Source organism: Felis catus, chromosome C2 (assembly GCF_018350175.1).
Source record: "Felis catus isolate Fca126 chromosome C2, F.catus_Fca126_mat1.0, whole genome shotgun sequence".
Classification (NCBI taxonomy): domain Eukaryota; kingdom Metazoa; phylum Chordata; class Mammalia; order Carnivora; family Felidae; genus Felis; species Felis catus.
The window spans coordinates 123,461,193-123,485,648 of record NC_058376.1 but is presented as its reverse complement, the minus strand read 5'-3'; the positions used below and the strand labels follow the sequence as shown (position 1 = coordinate 123,485,648).

The 24,456-nt window shown below is 44.4% G+C and overlaps 1 protein-coding gene, 1 long non-coding RNA gene and 1 pseudogene across 7 annotated transcripts in view; 2 read left to right on the top strand and 1 right to left on the bottom strand.

Annotated features, from left to right (window-relative positions):
• The window catches only part of NMNAT3 (nicotinamide nucleotide adenylyltransferase 3), a 114,670-nt gene that overhangs the window by 27,479 nt on the left and 62,735 nt on the right, over window positions 1-24,456 (bottom strand). The window lies entirely within an intron of this gene.
• LOC109491483 overlaps window positions 1-24,456 on the top strand; it is an 80,563-nt gene that overhangs the window by 26,066 nt on the left and 30,041 nt on the right. For 2 of the 5 annotated variants that reach the window (XR_002745431.2, XR_002144860.3), the window contains exon 1: window positions 19,223-19,752. The exons of 1 other annotated variant lie outside the window; for it this stretch is intronic. This is a non-coding gene — a long non-coding RNA (uncharacterized LOC109491483). Of the gene's footprint in view, window positions 1-19,220; window positions 19,753-24,456 lie in introns of those variants that run through there. 2 more of the 5 variants (XR_006585461.1, XR_006585462.1) reach the window with 2 other exon arrangements.
• On the top strand, window positions 2,768-2,933 carry LOC123380213 (annotated as a pseudogene).

Sequence of the window (24,456 nt, the reverse complement as noted above, 5' to 3'; positions counted from 1 at the left end):
AAATGTCTGGATCAAGGAAGCCTGGAGCAGGGAGAACAGATCCCGGAATTCTGGTTATCCCGAGTAGAGTGGCAGACTTCAGGGAGCACAGTGGTGGCCGCGTGGAATATGAGGCTCTTCTGTCTGCCCTCCATTTCCCTCCCTTTTTTTCTGTGCAGAGGCTTTCTTTCCACCCACACACTCTTCCTGCACACTACAAAGCCCCCTCTGGTCTCCAGAATCCTTCAATGTCGCGGCTTGTCAGGGTGAGGTTTCTCTTTCTTGCGTTTCCAAACGTCCTTTCTTTGTGTGCAACTTCTTAAAAGCCTAGCAAGGTAAACAACAAAGCAGCGATATGTCATAGGCTTTAAACGTCCCTCCTGGTCCTGGATAGCAAGGCCTTTTTTTTTTAAAACATTTTTTTTTAACATTTATTTATTTTTTTTGAGACAGAGAGAGACAGAGCACGAACGGGGGAGGGTCAGAGAGAGAGAGGGAGACACAGAATCTGAAACAGGCTCCAGGCTCTGAGCTGTCGGCACAGAGCCCGACGCGGGGCTCGAACCCACGGACCGCGAGATCATGACCTGAGCCGAAGTCGGACGCTCAACCGACTGAGCCACCCAGGCGCCCCAAGGCCTTTTTTATTTCCTCTCTCCTGTCCCATCCTCTACAATGGTTTCCCTGAGGCTCAGGTGCTTGGTGCTGCTCAGCTGGCCGTGTCCCCCATTTCTCGGAGTGCCGACAAAGTCTCTGACGGGGTGGCTGGCTTCTTGGCACCCTATGTGCGTTCAGGGTATTTTGAACGTCCTTCTTTTGCGTGCCTCTGTTTTCCAACATTTAACTCCCGGCTGCGTTCCCTCTGCCTGCTGAACAGAATGAGTGTCCTTTCAGAGTAGGGAGGTTTTAAAAAGAACTCACCGGAACTTCCAAATGCTAGGGTCTCATGGTTCCTCAGCAACATATTATGTTCTCTTTGGGGGCCTTAGATCTAGCAGGAACTTCACACGGGAAAATAGGCGGTGGGGGGCAAGCTGTAATTGGGCAGTTCTGGCTTGGTGTGGAGTCTGCTGAAGGAGTCATGCGAAGAAGCACCAAATGCTGCTGTGGGCAGCCTCTGTGTGTGGAATCTCTGCCAAGCAGCCTCGTTTCCCATTGATGAGTAACTAGTCCTGGGCCATACGCCACAAGTGTCCTCTTAAGATGGGCTTTGTAGTGGCAGGAACTTGAGGGCGAGCAGGCAGAGGCATATCTGAGTGATGAGACTCAGCTCTGCCGCTTATGAGCTGTGTGACCTGGGGCAAATTACTTAACCTCCCTGTTTCCCAGTCTCTTGACCCGAATCCAATGAGCTGAGGTAGGAGATGAAGACCAGTTCAGGGCGAATACATGGTTGGAGAGCACACTAGAGATATCCCTTGAATCTGAATTTCCCCTTCTTATCCCTTGTTTTCATTACAGACACCATTTCTCCTCTTCTTAAGGCAAGAGGGTGGCACATGCCTTTGTTTGAGCTGGCAGCCCAGCATGCACTTTAAGTCAGGTAGTGTACCAGCACTGTAAGTTCTGAAATAAATGCTGTGGGAGCCCTGTCCTCATGGGGAGTTCAGTCCTCGGGGAAACAGACGGTCACCACAAGGTGGTCAATGGAGGGCAGAGGTACACGAGGAAGAGAGCCCAGAAGAGGCTCTATACAGGTGGAACACACTTTTTGGAGGAAGGGGCCCCTACACTGAGTTACGTATAATGCAGGAGGCAGACGGTGACCTATGAAAAAGTAAAGTCTTATTAATCAAATCCGTTCTTTCCATTCAAACTGTATGGAAAAGATACTTTTTTTTAAGTCTTCAGAACAACTGAAGCCTGATGACTCCTTGATTCTGCACTAATATCCTTGCCCATTTCTTGATACGTTTTCAATTTACCTTCATGGTAATTTACGCTCAAGGAAACTATCCAAGATCTGCTAAGGGATTCAATAAAATAGGTCACGGAGTTAAACGCTGTGGTGAAACATAGGGCTTAATTTTATGGATAAAATTTAAATTGCTTGGCTGCCTTTTCGCATTATTCGTGTTAAGACTAACGATCACTCAGTGAATGGGAAGGGATCACTGCAGAAATGAGAAAGCCATTTTCCTAATTCTTTAAGCAGACCTGGTGGAGTTGTGGACTTTGCCCTGGAGGTTAACAGCGGCTGCCTGAGGGAAGAGACCTGAGTGGAGATAGCCCACCTCCACGGCAGGGCCGCTCCCTCAGCCACTGTAGGAACAAGGAGCCTGAAACTGGAATTTTTCCTAGGGTTGACATTGTGGGGGCACAGGAGGAGGACAGCATGTTTAACACTAGCACTTTTCCTGATATTTCTCAAAGTGAGTCCACACTGAATGATGTCCTTGTTAAAAATGCACATTCCGGGTGGCGCCTGGGCCTACTCTCTGGCAGTGAGGTATAGGAACTTAGACTCTTCTCAAATATCCTGGGTGCCCGTGAGGCACCCCTAAAGATCTGTGGGGGCAGCACTGACCACAGAGGAACCACCCCCTTTCGGTTACACAGGCTCTTTCCTTAACCCAGACCTGGGCTCTAAAGTAAACAAGGACTGCTTTGCTGTAATGGCCAGATCACCAATGTTATGCATATGGAATAGAAAGATAGAGTCAGCTGTATCTCAATAAAAAGCATTTAGTGACAAAAAGAAGGATATGGGTTTCTTAGGTGGCAAATGTTTTATGGAGTTTAATGCAATTTCATTTTTGAGGTTCGTTTCTTAAAATACCCTTAGTTTAGCTTTGCGCAGTGGCAGTATCGTAGCCAATGAGGTTTATCCGAGGCGCGATTATTGCTAATTGAAAACTTTTCCCAAAATACCCTTAGTTAACTTGTTTAATGTATTCGTCGGTCAATTCTGATTATGTAAATTGTAGGTGATCTTCTCCATTTGCCATATAAGACATAATTTAGAGTTGCAAAGCTAACCAAAGTTACCATTCTCAACAAGCAGTAAAAAATTAGGCCCTCTGGGGGAACGTTTCTCCTGAGAGTTTTATTTATTTATTTATTTATTTATTTATTTATTTATTTATTTATTTCCAATGTTGTTTAGATCAGCGTATCTCTAGCTGTTCTGTGTAATGATTTATTTTATTATATTGTATTTTTAATTTTTTTAATGTTTATTTTTGAGGGGGGGAGTGGCGAGAGAAAGGGGGACAAAGAATCCGAAGCAGGCTCCAGGCTCTGAGAGCTGTCAGCACAGAGACTGATGTAGGGCTCGAACTCACGAACTGTGAGATCATGACTTGAGCCAGAGTTGGACGCTTAACCAACTGAGCCACCCAGGCGCCCCTGTGTAAAGATTTATAGGCACCTACCAGCAACGCCCCCACCCCCCCCCCCCCCCCCCCCGCCCCGCCAAAAGGGTCCAGTGGTCAAATGAACTTTGGAAATACCAGGATAGACAAAGTGAAACAGGTCTTCTTGCCAAATGCAGATCCTTTGCAAGCCCCTAATGTGTGGACGTGCATAGTAACTCTCCAAGAAGGGCACAGAAGGATCAGGGCTTAGTTTCATGGAACATTCTGCTGATAAGCGTTCAGAGGACCACACCTCGTAAGATAGGTAGTTAACTCCATTGGCAAATTATGTCAGGGGGATCGGGCTGCATTTATTTAGACAAACTGCCTGTAAGACCCAGGCCTAGCAAGTGTTTTACAACTGGCCGTGTATATACAAGATCACTTGCGGGGAGCTTCCTCGAACAAAGACCTCCCACCATGACATCCAGGTTTAGGCGCTGATGTAAATTGCGGAATCATAATCTACTTGATCGTCACCACCACTCCCACCATCATCAAATCATGATCGGCATTTCTGATTATCGCCACACCCCTACTGCCCCCACATTGGTAGTGCCATCCGCCATCATGTTAGGACCGACAAGATCACTGCCCTCACCAACACCGTCATCCGTCCCATCACCACTGTCACCACCACACTGTGGACGATGAACACCACTGCCATTAGCACGCCACGATCTACACTGCCACCACTGCCACCTGTGTGTGCGGCCGTCACCACCACCGCAGCCCCTAGAACTGCTTCAGAGCAACCACGACCACCACACCCAGGGTGGTCACCATCCTTCCTATGTTTAGACTGCAGAGGAGATGAACAACAGTGTTAATACTTCAGGTGGCGCTCAAAGGTTGGAAGCCTCGATAGAATTGCACGTAGTTATCCCGAGTTACTGGCAGCCCAGTAGCCAAGTGGAACCAGACACGGTGCCACGGCATAATCCTGGGGTCTACAGTCTAGAGTCTAAACGGGATCTCCATCCCAAGGCGGGCATCCCTCAATTCCCTCTGTGACCGGAGTAAAACATGTCACACAGGTCTGCCATGTCAGCTTATCGGATGGGAAGATTCAGCCCCAATGTGATTTTAAAAATGTGGAAGCTGGACTTCAGCTAGTTTAGGAGCAGTCCCTGGTGCTCGCCATGGGGCAACCACGGAGGGGCTTTAAAACCAGCACAAAATGAGGAAATGAGGCTTGCTACTGCTTGAGGGTCCAGTCTAGGTGGGGGAGTCACAGAAGAAAAAAGCTTAACTATATGTTACAGTTTATGTATTCAAATGAAATACTCTGAAGTTGTATTTTCTGTATGCACCATTGTATATATTGTACATGCATAAATGTATACAATAATCATGATGATGATGGATGGCATGCACTGAGTAATTAACAAAGCGTTGGGGACTATGCTGAAGACTTTACATAGATCATCTCCTTAATTCTGATGGCTCCTATATGAAAGAAGTACGACTGTCAGTCCCATTTTCCTAATGAACAAACTGTGAAGCAGAAGTTAAATAACCGGTCCAAGGTCATAAAGCAGATTAACTGTAGTACTGTGGTGTGAACCCAGGTAGTCTGGTTCCAGGGACCACGATCGTAACCAAAGCTGTTAAGACAGATTTGGGATGATTGTGAGGCTAGTGCAGAGGGTGCCTGGCAGGGGACCGTCCCTCCTTCCTCCTGACCCTAGTTCATTCCTTAGACATACTGATATTAGAAATGATGGCTCTGCGAATGTACCTGTTGTTAACTCTTAAAAATATATAAATATATGCAAACCTCTGTGTATATTCTATACACATACAGACATGCACAGATTTTTTTTTTTTCAAAAGGCAGTTGCCATCACTCCCCTGAGGTTGCTTTCCTGGCTTGGCCAAGGTTGCTGGGAATGACAGTGCTGGGATGTGAAAGCAGGTTTATTTGTCTGGTTCTGAAGTTTTTGCTTGTTTATGTGCTCTGTGCTTGTTTTAACTATACCAAGTACCTCTTACATCACGATTCTTCATCTCTAAAATGTGGAGGGGAGGGGGGCTGAGTGGAAATAATGCTACCTCATGGGCTTGTTTGGAGGCTTAAATAACAGAACGCATGTAGAAACATTTTGTTAAATGTATGGAGCCATTCAAATGTAACATTACTACTATTATTTTGGTTTCGTGTGATAAAATTAAACATAACAATTTTGTTTAGCCATTTGGATAATGATTTCAATATAACTCACTTCCCTTGTAACTTTACGTATTTTAAGTTTTTATTTTGAAATAATTTTAGACTTCACAAACTGCAAAGTACTTAGCAAAGACAGTCCAAGGAGTTCCCGTATCCTTCCCTCAGCTTCTGCTAATGTTAACATCTCTTTTTTTAATTTTTTTTAACGTTTATTTATTTTTGAGACAGAGAGAGACACAGCATGAATGGGGGAGGGGCAGAGAGAGAGGGAGATATAGAATCGGAAGCAGGCTCCAGGCTCTGAGCCATCAGTCCAGAGTCCGACGGGGGGCTCGAACTCGCAGACTGCGAGATTGTGACCTGAGCTGAAGTCGGACACTTAACCGACTGAGCCACCCAGGCGCCCCTAATGTTAACATCTCATGGCACAACGATCCAAACCAGGAAGTTAGCATTAACGCTACTCACCAATCTAGAGACCTTACTCATATTTCCCCTGTAGCACCTTTTTTCTGGTCAGGAGTCCAATCCAGGATCTCACACTGCATGTAACTGTCCTGTATCCTTATTGTCCTCTACCTGGGGACAGCCCCTGAGTCTTTTATGACCTGGACATTTTAGAAAAGCACTGGCCAGTGTTTTTGTGGAACACCCCTCACTCAGTTCGGTTTGTCTGATGGTTTTCTCTCCATTAGATTGCGTTTCTGCACCTCGGCAAGAACACCTCAGAAATGATGTTGTGCCCCTTCTCAGTGTGTCATTTTCAGGGTGCCAGACATTGATTTCTCTTGATTCTGGTGATACTTGGTTGAGATGGTGTCTGTCAGACTTCTCTACTGTTAAGTTACTATTTTCTCCTGTGTGCCTGTAAATAATAAGCATCTTATGGGAAAGTACTTAGAGATTATGCAAATACCCTGTTTCCTGTCATACTTTTGCCCACTAATTTTAGCGTACATTGATTCTGGTGTGCAACAACCACTGGTGTGATGTTTGCTAAATGGCGATTTAAAAAAAATTTTTTTAATGTTTGTTTACTTTTGAGAGAGAGAGAGAGAGAGAGAGAGAGAGAGAGAGAGAATATGAATCCAAAGCAGGCTCCAGGCTGTCAGCACAGAGCCCGATGTGGGGCTCGAACTCATGAACTGCAAAATCATGACCTGAGCCGAAATCAGATGCTTAACCGACTGAGCCACCCTGGTGCCCTGTGGTTTTTTTTTTTTTTATTTCCAACATTCCTTCTACAGCATTAATTAGAATTCTACTGTAAGAAGGAACTGTCCTTTCTCATGTATGTATGTATGTATGTATGTATTTATTTATTCATCCATCCTATCATTTATGTATATCAATGTGGACTCATGGATATTTATTTTATTCGGTGGGGTGTAATCCATTATCATTATTTATTTTGTTCCTCAAATTATCCCATATTTGCCCGGTAGAAGCACCTTAAAATTGGCTCCAGTATCTTTCTGACATGCTCCTATCACCTATTAAGAACTTCCTTGCTTCCTGGCACCATAAAATACTCTATCTAGGCTCATTTTGTTCTCTTTCTGCCCCAGCTCTGGAATCCAACATTTCTCCAGAAAGCCCTGGCTTTTGAAATTGAAGGATGGCATTTAGAAACCAAGGGCGATGGTTTTGCTCACTGCTACCGAGGTTTTGTGGTTTCTAGGCATCTCTTCGAAGACAGAACTAGGAAATTATATGTTAGACATTATAATTATAGATCACATAATTATAGAACATGCACACACATGTACACGCACCTCCCTGTATTTCCTTCTATCACCACCCATGGATACATTAAAAACCCCGAGTTCATACTGAAACCTCCAGTTCTAATCCGACACCACGGGGTTCATTCCAGCTTTGCCTCCTTTCCTTACTGTAACTTCTTTCTTCAACAGTGAGAAACCTGGCTGTACCATCCACAAGAATTTACGCATTTGCTTGCTCCTAGTGTTCGTGTAAAATAGCTTCAAAACTGCTCACCTGTACCCCCGTGGAAAATCAATGTTAGAACTGGAGAACAGTAGTTATGAATGCTTCTTTTTGGCGTTAGCCTCCCAGTATCCAGTCACCCTGCTGCTTTCCAAGTTCCTGAGGTTGCTTCTTTGTTTTCTCCCTGCCTCCAGTGTGGTTGTATATTCATTTGCAATCAGGTAAAGCTGTTTGGTACTATTTGTATTTCATCCTGGGGTCCCCTCTCATCCAGGTTGACTTTTGCTATACATTTAGTTTTTTTTGGTATGGGATTCCAAGGTTCTGAGTCAGACTATAAAAAAAGGTATACTCAGAGAAGGGTCTCTCTTCCCTCGTCCTGGCTTCTGCCCTGTTCCCAGCCCCCTGATCTTTCCACGCTGTTCCCATCCACCAGCTGGAAGGAACCGATCTCATTAGTTTACAAAATCTATTCTTAAGTGATTTTGTCTTCCTAAGATTTATTTCCCCTATAATTATCAGTAACTCATAAATCTCCCCAAGGTCTAACTCCTTCTCGACAGCCTTGTCTTCAAAAATATTTATACAGACACATCTTTTCAATTTGTTTTAATTAATGCCCTTTGTACTGTTGGGAGTGTTACTTAACTGTTTTATTGGATTTGGGCCTGGGTTTTCCGAATGCTCTTTGCATGAGTTCTCTTTATGATCTGCTTAGCAAAGAAGGCAAATGCTTGTGTCTGACTCTGAATAATCTTTGCTTCCTGTTTGAAAGACAAAGATGGTTGCCGGTCCTGGCATATGGGGGGGGGGGCGCTGTCACCTCAGGGGCTAAAGGTTAGGCCTGACAGTTGGTGTGGCAGCAGCAGCAGGCAGAGGCAATAAGGGTTTGCTGAAAAGATGGGGGAGATGGTAAGAGCACTGGTTTTGCATTCTGAGAGACTGGGGCTTTGTCCTTTACTTGCTGGGGAGGTCTCATGCAAAACGTGTTACTTCTCCAGGCCTCAGGTTTCCCTATCTTGTAAATGGGAATATTAATAGTTAGTCACAGGAATGTCTTGAGGATGATGTGACTCTATTTGAACCCCTATTCTCCACATGGAAGAAGTCCACTGATGGATAGTGTCCCTTCCTCACTTAGCCCTCCTGTCCTTCTATTACTATTAATACATATCTTGTTTCAATTCTTGTTTTGAGTTTTTAATTAAACTTATCTTGAGATCCTTGTAGATTTATATGCAGTTTAAGAAATGATACAGAGCAATCCTATATGTCTTTCATCCAGTCTCCCCCCATGGTAACTTCTTGCTGCCTTACAGTAGCCTATCACGAACAGGACGTGGGGATCGCTAGAATCCACCCATCTTTTTCACATTTTACCAGTTGTACATGCACTCATTTGATTTGTATTTAGTTCCACGAAATTCCATCACATCCTTAGGCTTCATTTACCCACCACCACCGTGGTGGAGCCACATAATAGTTCCCCTAGCACAGACAGCCCTCAGTTGTCCATTTGGAACCACACCCACTTCCCTCCTCTCAAGCCCCATCCCTAAGCCCTGGCAACCACGAATGTATTCTCATTCATAGAAGTTAGCCATCTCAAGAATGCTATATAAATGGAATCACAGAATATGTAACCTTTTAGGACTGGCTTTCTTCACTCGGCATTACTCCCTGGAGATTCATCAAAGGTGTGGTGTGGACGGTTTCTTTTTATTACTGAATAATAATCTCTGGTACGGATGTGTCACAGTGTAGCTATTCACCCCTTGAAGGACACCTGGAGGTTTTCCCGGTGTTTAGCCATATAAAGGAAGCTGTAATGAACATCTGTGTATGGGTTTTGTGTGAAAAATAAGTTTTCCCTTCCCTGGATACATGCTCACGAGTGTGTCTGCTGGGTATATGGTAGTTGCATGTTTAGTTTTAAAAAATCGCCAACTGGGGCACCTGGGTGGCGCAGTCGGTTAAGCGTCCGACTTCAGCCAGGTCACGATCTCGCGGTCCGTGAGTTCGAGCCCCCCGTCGGGCTCTGGGCTGATGGCCCAGAGCCTGGAGCCTGTTTCCGATTCTGTGTCTCCCTCTCTCTCTGCCTCTCCCCCGTTCATGCTCTGTCTCTCTCTCTCTCTCTCTCTGTCCCAAAAATAAATGTTGAAAAAAAAAAATTAAAAAAAAAAAGAAATACTGATTTTTAAAAAATAAAATAAAAAAAAAATAAAAAATCGCCAACCTGTTTTCTAGAGTGGTGGTGCCATTTTACTTTTCCACCAGCAATTATGAGTGGTCCTGTTTCTCTGCATCCTTTCTAGCATTCAGTGTCATTTTTTTTTTTTTTTAATTTAAGCCTTTGTAATAGGCGTGTGGCAATACCTCGTTGTGGTTTTAAAGTTGCATTCTCCTATGGCTAATGTTTTAAATATCTTTTCATGTGCTTATTATCTGCCATCTGTATATCCTCTTTAGTTAAGTGTCTCTTGGGTGTCTTTTGCCCATTTCCTAACTGGACTGTTTGGGTTTTTATTGTTAAATTTTGAGAATTCTTTATGTAGTCTAGATAGTAGTCCTCTATCGGATATGTGACCTGTAACCTCAACTCTTTGAGGAATGAGACAGAGTAAACACTAAATAAGCAAACAATGAAGCAAAAACCATTACTTTGTTTCCATTTTGTATTTGGTTGTGGGGAAAGGAGATGGGGATGGAAAAATGGGGGAAAAAGCGTCTTCTAGAAGTGTCTTCTAGTTTACGAAGGCACGGGTAATGGTTCCCATTTTTCACAGCATTCTGTGTATGCGCAATAGTAAGGTGGAATGGGAAGGAGAAAAATGCCTGAGGGCCTTGATATAAAGCACATTCACTGCTATTCACCCCTAACTTGGCATGGCCGAGTTTGGTGCGAGGGTATCTGCCAGGGAAACTGCCCCCTCAGAGACCCTCGCGGGATTGGTTTCTTTTTTTTTTTTTTTTAATTTTTTTTTTCAACGTTTATTTATTTTTGGGACAGAGAGAGACAGAGCATGAACGGGGGAGGGGCAGAGAGAGAGGGAGACACAGAATCGGAAACAGGCTCCAGGCTCTGAGCCATCAGCCCAGAGCCTGACGCGGGGCTCGAACTCACGGACCGTGAGATCGTGACCTGGCTGAAGTCGGACGCTTAACCGACTGCGCCACCCAGGCGCCCCATGGGATTGGTTTCTTTTAAGCCACGTCTCGGGGTAGACACATAAAGATAAAGAAATGCTGATTCGTTACTAAATCAGAAAAGTAACCTCCTTTTGAAAGAGTTTGGAATGTAACACTTGTGTGGCCCTCAAGCCCTTGAGGCCTCAGATGAGAAAGAAAAAAAATTATCTTGGTTCAAAACAATTGCTGGAATAATTCAACATTCTTAAATCTATCTCCTCTAGAAAAATCTTGTAAATTAGAAATGTGAAAATAAACAGTTTTTCAGGCCAGGCTGGAGAACTGCCCATGAATATATATTAAAATCACTCTATTTGATTAATAAACATCTGTGTGAGCCCAAGATTAAAGCAACATGCTGAGCTTATATAATATTTACTCCTGCTCTCACGGTATCTCCTAAAGCCCAGAAGACCCCAGACTGGGGCTGTCACTGCCTTAAATAAAATTATTAGAGCTTAATTCCCCCCTTACCTCAGACTGTAGTGTGCCACCTTATCATCGTGATGCATTTAATTCTCTCTGTATCCACTGTGTAATAGAGAATCAAAACCAGAGTCACAAGGGTAGCGAAAGTGATGGGCATCACACTGGATGCCGATCAGATATTTTTATTTAACACAGAAAACTGCTGGTGTAAATGATATTGCAGTAAATAGGCTCCAATTTAAAATGCAAGTCGCTGGGAGGAAAACCTGGGAGCCATAAAAAATACTCTTCCCCTCCTCAAGGTTGTCCAAAGGGAAAAAAAGGACAAGGCTTTCAACTGGGTTGTTATCTTTACGATGCAATTTAATCTGGGATGCCACAAACATGTGGGGCAGGATCGTTAGGAAATAACATCATAAAGTATCAAGGAAGGGCTAAAGAAAACAGGAGCAACTGTTTTGTGGTTTTCTCACCCCTATGCATAGATATGAGAATATTATGTTAACTTGTCTGGTCGTGGCCACGGGAACAGGAACTGCTTGAAGCCAGAGCTGGGTTGAGGCCTGCTCAGGATGCAGGTGGGGAGACCAGACGTGTACCGGACCGGTCGCGTGCACCAGGCTCCCAACGTACACCATCTCACTTAAGCCTTATGACAAATAACCTTGCAAAGTTAGGAGATGTTATTCCCCTGTTGCAGTGGAGGACACACAGGTTGGAGGGGTGAAATAAATTGCTCAAGGTCATGCACTAGTGAGTGGGTGTGCTACCAAGGCCGACTTCAAAGCCAGTGCTCTTTCTGTGACCCCATGGTCACAGGGAAGGGAGCAATGTCCCCTCTACGGCTCACTACTCTGCAGTGCTTGCTCTTGTGGGTTGTGACATCCAAGGGAAAGCAGCAATAGGGATGAGAATCCCGGAACCCGGAAACAAGTCGGGGCTGAGTGTGGCTGGGTAGCAGGCAGGGCTGGGAGGAGTCTGTGTCCTGCCTGGCAGGCTGCCAGGCACAGGCAGGCCTCCTGGATCCCACCTAGGCTGGGGCAGAAATTTGGCTGAGAGCAGGTCTGCTCCCACTTCTGCCCCATGTGTCTAGAAAACTAGTGTTCTTCCTTCTGGAGGCATCCGTTTAGTCAGTCATAGGAGAAGCACGAGGATGAACTCTGGCCTGTAGTTGGGGACTGTGAATCCAAATCAGAGCAGAATTGGGTAACAGAGCCTACCATTTGCAGTTTCTGAGCGCTCGGAAAAACAGACGAGTGCTCAGGGCTAGCAAGAGTTCACTCAGAAGAAGTCATTTCCCTATATGGTAGTTTCCAGATGAGCAGGCAAGTAACAGCCAGGAGGGAGGAATCTTATCCAGGCATGTGACAAGGTCTCACAAAAAGGTGGGAAATGCACCCTGGGCCACCTTGCTGCCAGGAGTTGTGCAGGGCCGTGCACTTGCCCCCAAGGTCGTGCTGGCCTTGGTGAAGAGGGCCCGAAGTCTCAGTCAGCAGTCCTGGTGCGGGATAGCAGTCTGAGCTACCCAGGTGCAGGCAGCCGAGAGTATTCTAGCAGCCGCTTTACCTGGGAAGCCCTGTGCCAAGCTTCCTTCCGTGGCCGAGGCTTCACCTACTAGACATCTGCTGGCCACCTGGTTAAGACTTTGAATGAGTCCCCTTGGCCTTAAAGTCCACATTCCAGACTCCAAGGTCAAGCCTGGACCCCTTCCCACTTCCAGCTAGGCCAGCCACACTCTCTGCTCTCACCAGATCTGGGTTTGAGACCTGCTATTGCTGAGGCCTCGCAAAAGCCTGCCGCTACATGTCTGCAGCACTGGGAGGGGAGAACACCCGCTCTGGGGGGCTGAGGCCTGGGTACAGGCTCCAGCTCCTCACGTATTAGCTGTGGCATCGACAACCTCACCAAGCCTCAGTTTCCCTGTCTGTAGAGGGAAGGACGACACTACCCTCTGACCCCTGACCAATGTCTGTGTTCCAGCCCTTGCATGTACACCGTCACCATGGCATGCGACATGGCTTAAAGCACCCCTTCTCACCTCCCCCTCCCCCGGCCCCATCTCAGCCACAGGCTCTCAGGAGTAGGACAGGAAGTAACTTCATCTTCATAAAATCCTTCTGTGCTCAGAGGTCTGCACATTATAAGGCTCTTCTCTTCTACCTCGTGGTCATTTTCACAGGTTCTTTATTTTCACGCCCTGACTCAGCTGCCCACTCTGCCCGGACTCTTCCACTCTGCCCTCTGTAATGGCACGTTCCCTGGCATCTCCTTCTTCACTGAGGGTTCATGGTCCCCCTGCCCCTTTAGCTTCTATCTACCAATCTGTAAAACCATGGTCATACTTTGGCCTTTGCACTTGGCACAATGTGATCCTCTCCATCTACAATCTGGCCACTACTGCGGTGCAATTTCCAAGTCCACACGGACAACCTCACACACTGGCTCTCTGCCCCCTCATTAGCAAAGTGTTCTCCTCTGTACCCTGAAGCCACTCCGGGTTCCTTTATGCACTGGGCCCTGTAACCCCCCAAGATGGCTACAGTCACTAATCTGTTCCTTCTGCTCTCCTTGGCAGCCGTGGATTCTACCATATCTGATAAGACTGTACATCCACCTTGCTGGCATCTCCAGTCACTCTTGACCCTGCCCTGCCCCCCTCCTCTCTCCCCTCTCCTTCTGCATTTCAGTTCTGATCACTCGCGATCCCAGGTCAGTCCTTTCAAGGATGCTCATGGCAACACCTGAAGCCCCGTGCCTCTGCATTCCACCATCACATCCAGGTAGCCAACTCCTTCCCCGGCTGAACCCAGCTACCTTCTTTCTCTGTGGTTGCCACAGAGCAACCAAAAGCGGCTGGGAAAAGCCACCCCTGGGGCCTCTTGCATTGCTGACTAGCCACACGCCTGGCATGAAGGTGAGGTTCTGGCCCAGGTGGTCCCCTACCGAACACCCACCATCTTCCCTCCTCAAGCCTCTGAGTTCCTGGCAACCCTCACTCTCAGCTGGGGACCATACCCCTTATCTTGGAAGATGAGGGAAGCCACAAGGGGCATCTCTACCTTTGCCCTGTCTGTCCACCCCCGTTACAACAGAGCAGCAGCCTAGGGCCAGTCTGTCCACCTGGGCCTGGACTTGTAGTCCCTATTCCCACAGAACACCACCAAACAGGCTGAAAATCAGTCAACTGCAGCCTGAATCTGCAGCCCATGGCAGGCATGTCTTGCTTGGCCCACACAGTGTAACTATTATTTTTTTTTAATGAGTCAATATTTAATATTTTAGAGTTTTTTTAAAAAAGACCTTTTAATTCTGATGTAATTTCAGGCTTAAGGAAAAATACCAAGAATATTACAAACAATTTTGATATATACTTCACTCAGATTCCCCAATGGTCATATTTATCACATTTGCTTTACCTCTCACACTCTCTCTCTCTCTCTCTCCCTTCCTCCCTCCCTCTCTCCCTCCCTCCCTTCCTCCTTTCCTCCCTCCCTCTCTCCACATACACACGTATATTTTTTCTGAACCAGATGAGTAAATTGCAGACATGGTGTCCCTGTGTCCCTAAATTTTTTTTTTTCAAACGTTTATTTATTTTTGGGACAGAGAGAGACAGAGCATGAACGGGGGAGGGGCAGAGAGAGAGGGAGACACAGAATCGGAAACAGGCTCCAGGCTCTGAGCCATCAGCCCAGAGCCCGACGCGGGGCTCGAACTCACGGACCGCGAGATCGTGACCTGGCTGAAGTCGGACGCTTAACCGACTGTGCCACCCAGGCGCCCCATGTCCCTGTGTCCCTAAAGACTTAGCTATTGCCTTTAATTTTTTTAAATGTTTATTTATTTTTAAGAGAAAGCGCAAGTGCGAGCAGGGGAGGGGCAGAGAGAGAGGGAGACACAGAATCCGAAGAAGGCTCCAGGCTCTGAGCGGTCAGCAAAGAGCCCAATGTGGGGCTCAAACCCACAGACAGCAAGATCATGACCTGAGCCAAAGTCGGACGCTCAGGCACCCCAGCATGGTTCCTTGAAACAAAAGCATCCTTTCACATAACTACAATAAAATCATACAAATCGAGAAGTTAACATCAACACAATACTGTTAGCTAACTTACAGATCCAATTCATGTGTCACGAAATTTCCACTGGTGTCTATTGTAGCAATAATCAGTCAACCCATGATCTGTAGACTGCATTCAGTTATCCTGTCTCTTTAGCTCCTCCTCCATCTAGAATAGCTCTTCAGTCTGCCCGTGGTGACACCGACATTTTATACAGGCTGGTTATTTTGTAGCCTGCTTCTTGCTTTTAGCTTTGTGCCACGTTTCCTCTAGAGGAGACTAAGGCTGCGCACTTGTGGCGGGAACAACACAGCAATGGCGACGGTTTGCCCTCAGTACATCAGGTCAGGAAACACCCCGTCATTACATCCTGTCCTGCTGATGTCAGCTCTGATCATTGGGTGAAGATGGTGTCTGCTGGATTTCTCTGCTGTAAAGTTATGATTTTTTCCCTTTCTGATTAACGAGTCTGTTGTCAGGAGTTACTCTGTGGGTATGTAAATATCTTATTTCAACCCACTAGTTTTAGAACCCATTAACGATTCTTGCTTCCATTGCTTATTATGTGGTTGCCAAATGGTGATTTTCTGGCTCTATCATTCCTTCTCTGTTTATTAGTTGGCATTCGACTGTAAGAAAAAGCTTTCTTGTCTCTCCCTTTATCTGTTTGTTCATTTAACTAACTTAGTAAGTTGATTTATACCAGTTTAGATTAATGGACTGTATTCAATGAGTTATAATCCTTTACTTCCTTATTTATTTTTATGCTCAAATTGTCCTAGATTTTATCAGTGGGAACTCCTTCAAGTTGGCTCCTGTGTGCTTTTGCTATGTCCCCATTATTTGAGCACGTTCTTATTTTTTGGTTCTGCAAGATATTCCAGGTTCATCTTCGACTTTCCCTGCACCAGCCCCAGAACCAACCATTTTTCCAAAGAGCCCTTTTGATACAGAATGGTATTTAGAAACCAAGATTAGCGGGGCACCTGGGTGGCTCAGTCGGTTGAGAGTCTGACTTTGGCTCAGGTCATGATCTCATGGTTGATGAGTTCCAGCCCCGTGTCAGGCTCTGTGCTCACAGCTCAGGGCCTGGAGTCTGCTTCAGATTCTGCTTTTCTCTCTCTCTCTCTCTGCCCCTCCCCCGCTCATGCTCTGTCTCTGTCTCAAAAATAAACATTAAAAAAAAAAAAAGAAACTGAGATTAGAATGCTAGGTTGTACTATTGCTACTGGGGTATAATTGTCTGTAGACCCTCTCAGCAGATAGGAGTAAGATATAGATGTATGTGTGTCTGCATACATACTGACAGACATGTCTGTCTTTCTACCTTATTGTTTATATCCATGAAGTCACAGTAATACCTTCCATTCCAATGTCACATCACTAGGGTATTTCTATGTTCCTTCTGTCTATATTTGTAACTCCGTTGTGTTTGTTACAGAAACCTGATTTCGATTATCCACAAGACATTTATTTAACACTAATTCTAGGATACAAAGAAAGTAGTTTTGGAATTGCTACTCTGAGACTTTGGGGAAAAGGAACCTATTTATTAGAGTTGAATATCTGTTTACACTTGAATGTTTAGTTTCCCATATGTTGCAATCACAAGCATTCCAACAATCAATAATCTTTGACACATGAATATTCACATTTGCAGCTTCCCTCACGAAATCAGAAGGTATGGCAACTCCACCTTGGACAGGCCACACATGCTCCCTTCAGGGTGGCTAGTCCGCTTACTCTCTCAGACTTTAACTACAAATAATCCTTCCTTGCTCCTGCACAAACCCCACTTCACCCGGACCTGGCCATTCCTGCAAGGGTCCCCGGTTCTCCTCTCTCATTCTCTCCAACCTGGTTGTCAATGGTACCATGTCAGTAAAAGCGTCCTCACAGACAATTATTTGCATGCTGCTAAAGCCCACAGATGCGGGTTTTTGGTCTTCATCTAACTTGACTTCCTAGTAGTATTAGGTGCCGAGCATTCTCTTTCTTTTGTGACCAAAACTGCTCTGGTTCCTTCCTGCTCCTCAGCCTTCTGGGCTCCCTTGCAAGCTCATCCTCCTTTGTGGGGCTGCAAAACGCTACAGCCCCTCAGGGCTTACCTCCCTCTGTAATCCTCCTGCTCTTTGATCTCATTTACCCCTGTGGACATCTGCCTGTTTTAGCTACAAGTGACTTGCCAATGTCCGCATCCAGGCCGGTCTTCTCTGGCTCTAATCACCACCTTCCCACAGACGTTCACAGGTCTCTCCACCCAGCATGTCTGAAGCTGAACTTGCCTTGCCCATCTGGTCCATATCTAGGACTCTTTCTTTCTTGGTGAGCGGCACACTCTCCCCATCAGATCCAATCCAGTATCAGGCCAACTTTACCTTCTGGTAACCTTCCACATCTGTCACCTTCTCTTCAGGGTCTCTTATCAAAAGTACTATTTCAGGGGCACCTGGATGGCTCAGTTGGTTGAGCATCCGACTTCGGTTCAGGTCGTGATCTTGCAGTTCATGAGTGAAATCATGACCTGAGCCGAAATCAAGACTCAGATGCTCAACCGACTGAGCCACCCAGGTGCCCTGCACATCCACCTTTCTATGCCAAGAATACCCTACATCCTCTGACCCCAGCCAACCTCACTTTTAACTTAAAAAGTGCCTCATTATTCTTCTTTAACTCAGTCCTTACATACCCACACACTTTCCTTGATTTCTTACTACGTTGAACTGCCTCACTGTTCATACTGAGAACATCAGAGCTTCCTGTCAGTCATCTGAGTAATTTTCTGACTGTGGGATTTGATTAATGTCTGCCTCCCTGTTATGGACTGAATGCTTGTGACACCCCCTCCCAGTTCTTAGTTGAGACTGTACTCCTGATGTGATGGCATTAGGAGGCGGGGGGGCCTCTGGGAGGTAACTGGGGTTAGGTGAGGTCATGGGTCTAGAGCTCCCATGAATGGGATTAGCACTCTGATAAGAGTCACAAGAGAGCTTGCTTCCTCTCTCTGCCATCCACCCTGTGCAAGTACAATGAGAAGTCAGCTGTCTGCAATCTGGAAGGGCTCTCACCAGAACCGGACCCTGCAGGCACCCTGAGAGCAGACTTCTGGCCTTTAGAACTATAGAAATAAATGTATTTGGGGCACCTAGGCGGCTTGTCGGTTAAGCAGCCAGCTCTTGGTTTGGGATCAGATCATGATCTCAGGGTATGTTTTGTGGGATTGGGCCCTGCATCAGGCTCTTTGCTCACAGTGCAGAGCCTGCTTGGGATTCTCTCTCTGTCCCTCCCCTACGTGAACACATGCACTCTCTCTAAAAATAATGTATTTGGTTTGCTTGCAAACCACCCCATCTATGATATTTTTGTTTCTAGCAGCCTGAATGACTAAGGCACTCCCCCAGGAGCACAGGGACCACTTCTGTGCCCATGTTGTCTCTTCATCTAGCAAGTTCCCAGCATAGGCAGGTACTCAAGAAACACGTGGAATGACTGAGGCAACATGATGTGGTTACAGGCACACACTGTGGGGCAGACTGGATGTCTTGCTTCCTGGCTGTGTGACCCTGGGCAGGTGACTCAATCTCTCTGAGCATCAACTTGCTCATCTGTAAAACAGGGAGAGTAACGGTACCCACCTTGGCGGGCAGTAATGAAGGTTAAATGAGTCCATGTAATGCACTTACTCCCTGGCAAATAGTAAGGGAGATGTACATCTGCTAAAACAAACAGGTGAACAGTCGCTAAATGAGTAAGTTTAATTAAACTGAAAGAAACTTTGATTTGAAAAAAGACATACAAGTGGCTGTTACTGAAGTATAGGAAATGTAGGCCAACGGCCAAATCCTATTGCCTAGAAATAAACCCTCTAAGTAACAGAAAACAGAATTTAAATTTAATTCAACCTCCATTAGTAAGTTTGTGACTACATGTTGGGAAAACAACAACTTACATCTGGGAATACATCCAACATCTCAAAAGAAATGCAGGCTCGGGTTCTTAATATATTCAATGAATGCTGTAGGTGTGTCTGATGGCGTTGACTAGTCATATGTCGGGCTGCATAATTTCTGTCAAAAATCAGCAAACCAAGAATAAAAATCCCAAATGAACTTTTTAAAACCAGTCACCCCCACTACTCAAATTCATCCATCAAGCCTCCGAGAATCTTCTCTGCGAGAGCCCCACACGACATGCGGTACAAAAGCAGGAAGTGCCTAAGGTTAAAGGACCACACTATAAATAACATCCACTGGCCTCACACATTCATACTAGCCTATCTCTTGTTCCCAAACATTCTCTCAAGTAAAGGAGTGTGAAATAAGAGCTGGTTCAACATTTTTTCCTCTGGGCTCATATGACTGTCAGTGTATAAACAATGAAAATGCACATTTTCATTGGATACTAATGGATACTTTTTTCGTCGTGAAGAAGGGGCGTGTTATCACAGGACTAGAGATAGAAGTTTCGCTGTATTGCCTCTGTTGGTTTGTAAGGTTTTGTTGTTTGGGGAGAAGGAAACAAAGGAAGGACAAATGCCGCTTGGAGAAGGGACGCTTATGAAAGGGGAAAGAGCTCCAAGCAGAAAGCCGTTAGAGACGCTGTTCATTTCTCCTTAAAGGTACTAAACAAATGCTTTAGCTAGTTTAATCCAATTTATATGCATGCAATATCAAATTACAGTTGTGAGCTGTCTTAGTGAAAATATACCAACAGAAGGGACATTCACTTTTCTTTGTGAAAAAAGAAAGTCAGCTGTAGGGCCAGATTTTCATCCAGCTTTAATCGTGAGCTGATTCTGATTGAGGGGAAAGGCATTGTTTGAATATATGTCCCTGGAGAGATGACGGGGGTCGGGTTATGGCTTGGCGCATAGATCTGCTGGCTTTTGGCGCCTGCTGCCAGTGACTGAGGGTGTGGGTAGGAGATGAGGCCTGACTGAGCACAGAAAGGAAATCCACACCACACACCCCTCAAGGTGGCAGGAAAGTTCCTTCTCCAAGACCTGGGTCCTCCCTGCTTTGTCAGCCTCCTCTCCCTCCCATATGCTGGAATGTGATTCTCTTCCACTGCTGTGTTTACCCATACTCCTTTCTCTGTCCATAATGCCCCCTAAACTGTCTCTCACATTCCCCAAGCCTTGGGTGTCATCTCCCCCAAGAGGCCTCCCCCACATGCCAGGTGGGAAAGGCCCCTCCTTTTTACCAAGTGCCCCAGTCGCCTGCTACCATGCATCTCACTGTCTAAGGGAAGCAGACAGTCCTATCCCACAGAGGTAAAATTCCTCAGGTGACATAGGCTACTCATGCATTCCTGTTGGGCAGGGCATGCAATTTAATCAACTCTATCTCCAGCAACAGTGCCCGGTCTGGAGAAGACGCTGTAAATATCTGTGGGATGTTGAAAGGTGTCAACCGAATGTATAACATTCAATGACACAAGCAGGGGACTCCATTCTGGACTTTCAAAAGTGACCAAGTACTTTGCATAGAAGAATGACTGAGAATAAAGAAAAGAAAGTGCTTGAGGTCATTCATAACCAAGGCCCCTCCACCCACAAATACCCCGATTGATAGAAATCACATATAATACACATAATATATCCATGATAGGTTATCCATGCATTCTGTGGTTACCATGATCTTGGGAGATCAGGAACACTCTCTGACACCTCGCTGGGCCATGCCAGAGCCTTCCTTCCCATGCAGCAAAAAGAGAGTCTGCAACTACATCAAGGGATGCTTACGTCCCCCAAATAGTACAGATGAAGATACCTGTCTGTGAAGTGACACATTCTACAATGCAGACCGCATACTCTACCCTGATGAGCCTCACAGCAAAGACAACACCCATGAAGCCAGGGGGCATTTCTGATGAGTCAAGGTTGGCAGGAAAAGGCACTTAGTGGCTAAGAGTCAAACAGATGTTTATATCAAGTCAAGCAGAGGGTATATATCCTGAAAAGAACATTACTCCACGCACTGTTTAGAGATTTATAGGGAAATAAATTTCTTCTTGCTTCCAAATAGAAATGTTCTTTTTCCCCCCACACACTTGCTTTAGGATAAATTTTGTGAAGTGGAATTGCTAGACCAAGAGTATATACTTTCTTTCTGAGAGATAAGGACACTTTTCATTTTAACACAAAAACAATTATTGACCTTACAAATTAATTCTTTAATACAAAGGGGCGCCTGGGTAGCTCAGTCGGTTGAGTGTCCGACTTCGGCTCAGGTCACGATCTCACGGTTCGTGGGTTCGAGCCCCACATCGGGCTCTGTGCTGAACGCTTGCTCAGAGCCTGGAGCCTGCTCCAGATTCTGTGTCTCCTTCTCTCTCTCTGCCCCTCCTCCGCTCATGCTCTGTCTCATTGTGTCTCTCAAAAATAAGTAAATGTAAATTTAAAAAAATTCCTTAATACATCTACCAACCAGTTGGTCGGTCTTCAGATTTTCCCAACTCTTGCATGAATATCATTTTATAGTTGATGTGAATCAGGATTCAAATAAGGTCCATACATGGTATTGTTTCATATGTGTCTTAAATGTCTTGAATTATACAGTTTACAATTCTTCCTTCTCACTACTTATTTGTTAAAGAAATCGGGTCATATGTCCTACAGAATTTATCACATTTTACATATAACTGAAGCAGCCTTGTGGAATCTTTTTTTTTTTTTTAAGTTTGGTATTTTTTTATTGAGGTATAATTGACATACAATAAACCAAATATATTTAAAGGGTATAATTTAGTATATTTTAGAATGTATATACCCAAGAAAACAAAACAACAATCAAGATAATGAACACAGTATCACTTCCCAATGTTTTCCTTGTGCCATTTTGTAATCCTTCCCTCCTGCCCCATGCTACACCCTGACCCCCAACTACTAATCTGTTTGCTGTCACTGTAGATTAGTTTGTAACTTCTAGAATTTTTTACATATGGAATACATAAAATTTGTACTCTTTTTTTGCTCTGGCTTCTTTCAGCATAATTATTTTGAGATTCATCTATGTTTTGGGTTCATTCTTTTTTGTTGCTGAGTACTATTCCACTGTGTGGATAAGCCACCACCTGTTTATTCACGTGTTGATGGAAGCTTGGATTGTTTCCAGTTTGGGGCCGTTGTAATTAAGCTGCTCTGAACATTTGTGCATGAGTCTTCACGTGAGTGGAAGCTTTAATTTCTCTTGGGTAAATACCTAGAAATGGAACAGCTGAATCATATGGCAGGTAACATTTAGCTTGAAAGAAATTGTCAAGCTGTTTTCCATAGCCATTGCATATTCATGTTCCTACCAGCAGTGACTGAAACTTGCAATTGTTCCATGTCTTTGACCATAGTTCTAGGTTAGCCTTTTCAATTTTAGCCATTCTGGTATGGGAGCAGTGGTATCTCTTATTTGTGGTCTTATTCTACATTTCCCTTATTTAATTGAACATCTCTCCATGTGCTTATTTGCCATACCTCTATCTTTTTTTGGTGAAGACTCTGTTCCAATATTTTCCCCATTTTTTTATTGCTTGTTTTTTTTTTTAAATTACTGAATTAAGAGGTCCTTATATATTGTAGGTGCAATCTTTTATCAGATATAGGCTTTGCAAATCTTTTCTCCCAGTCTATGGCTTGTCTTTTTATTCTCGTACTCATTTTTGAAGAACGGAAGCTTTTAATTTTAATAAGGTCTAATTTACACTTGTTTTTTTTTTTCTATTTGGAGTATGCTTTTTGTGGGGTCTCATCTGAGAAGTCTTAACCTAAGGTCACAAAGATTTTCTCCTATGTTTTCTTCTAGAAATTTTATAGTTTTAGGCTTCATAGTAGCACTTTCAACAATAGCTAAATTATGGAAAGAGCCTAAATGTCCATCAACTGACAAATGGATAAAGAAATTGTGGTTTATATATACAATGGAACACTACTTGGCAATGAGAAAGAATGAAATCTGGGCATTTGCAGCAATGTGGATAGAACTGGGGGGGTATTATGCTGAGTGAAATAAGTCAGGCAGAGAAAGGCAGATACCATAGGTTTTCACTTATATGTGGATCCTGAGAAACTTAACAGAAGACCGGGGGGGGAGGGGAAGGGGAGGAAATAGTTACAGAGAGGGAGGGAGGAGGCAAACCATAAGAGATTCTTAAATACTGAGAACAAACTGAAGGTTGATGGGGGGTGGGGGAGAGGGGAAAGTGGGTGATGGGCACTGAGGAGGGCACCTGTTGGGATGAGCACTGGGTGTTGCATGGAAACCAATTTGAAAATAAATAATATAAAAAATACAGTTTATGATACATTTTGAGTTAGTTTTTACACATGGTGTGAGCTATGAATTGAAGTGCCTTTTTTTCTTTTTTTCATATTATGTGTATCCAATTGTTTCAGCACCATTTTTTAAAAAGACTATCCTTTCTCTTCTGCATTGTCTTTAGATTTTATTTCTTTTTCCTGCCTTACTGTTTTGGCCAGTACCTCCAGTACAATGTTGAATAGAAGGGGCAAGCATGGAGATCCTTATCTTGTTCCTGTTCTTAAGGGTAAAACATTTAGCCTTTTACCATTAAGATGTTAACTGTAGGTTTTTCACAGATAGTTTTTTTTACTGGGTTGAAGAAATTCCTTTCCATTCCTAATATGCTATTTTGTATTTTCTTTCTTTCTTTTTTTTAATATTAGGGGTGGATGTTGGCTTTTGACAACTGTCTTTACTGAGATAATCACATATTTCTTTTTCTTTTTAGTTTATTAATGTAATGAATTATATTAACTGAATTTTGGGTGTTAAACTAAGCATTCATCTGTGAGACAATCAAGAGAGGAGATTGGTACTGATATATTATCCTGTATATGTACTGTTAGATTTTTTAGAAATATTTTGTTTAGGATTTTGATCTATGTTCATGAGGGATACTAGCATATAGCTTTCTTTTCTTGTGATGTCTTTGCTTGGTTTTGATATCAGGGTAATGCTGGAGTCACAGATGGAGTTGTGAAGTAGTCTCTCCTCTTTGATTTTCTGGAAGAGACTGTATACAACCAGTATTATTTCTTCCTTAAATGTTTGGCAGAATTCACCAGTGAAATTATTAATTTATGTATGTATGGTGGGGGACAGTTTTTTTTATTGTGGTAAAATATACATAACAAAGTTTGCCATCTTAAGCCTTTTTTAACAGTTTAGTGGTATTAAATACATTCGTAATGTTGTACACTCATCACCACCGTCCATCTCCATAGCTCTTTTCATGTTGTAAAACTGAAACTCTTATACCCATTAAATAATACTTCCCCATTTCCCCCTCCTCCAGCCCCTGGCAACCA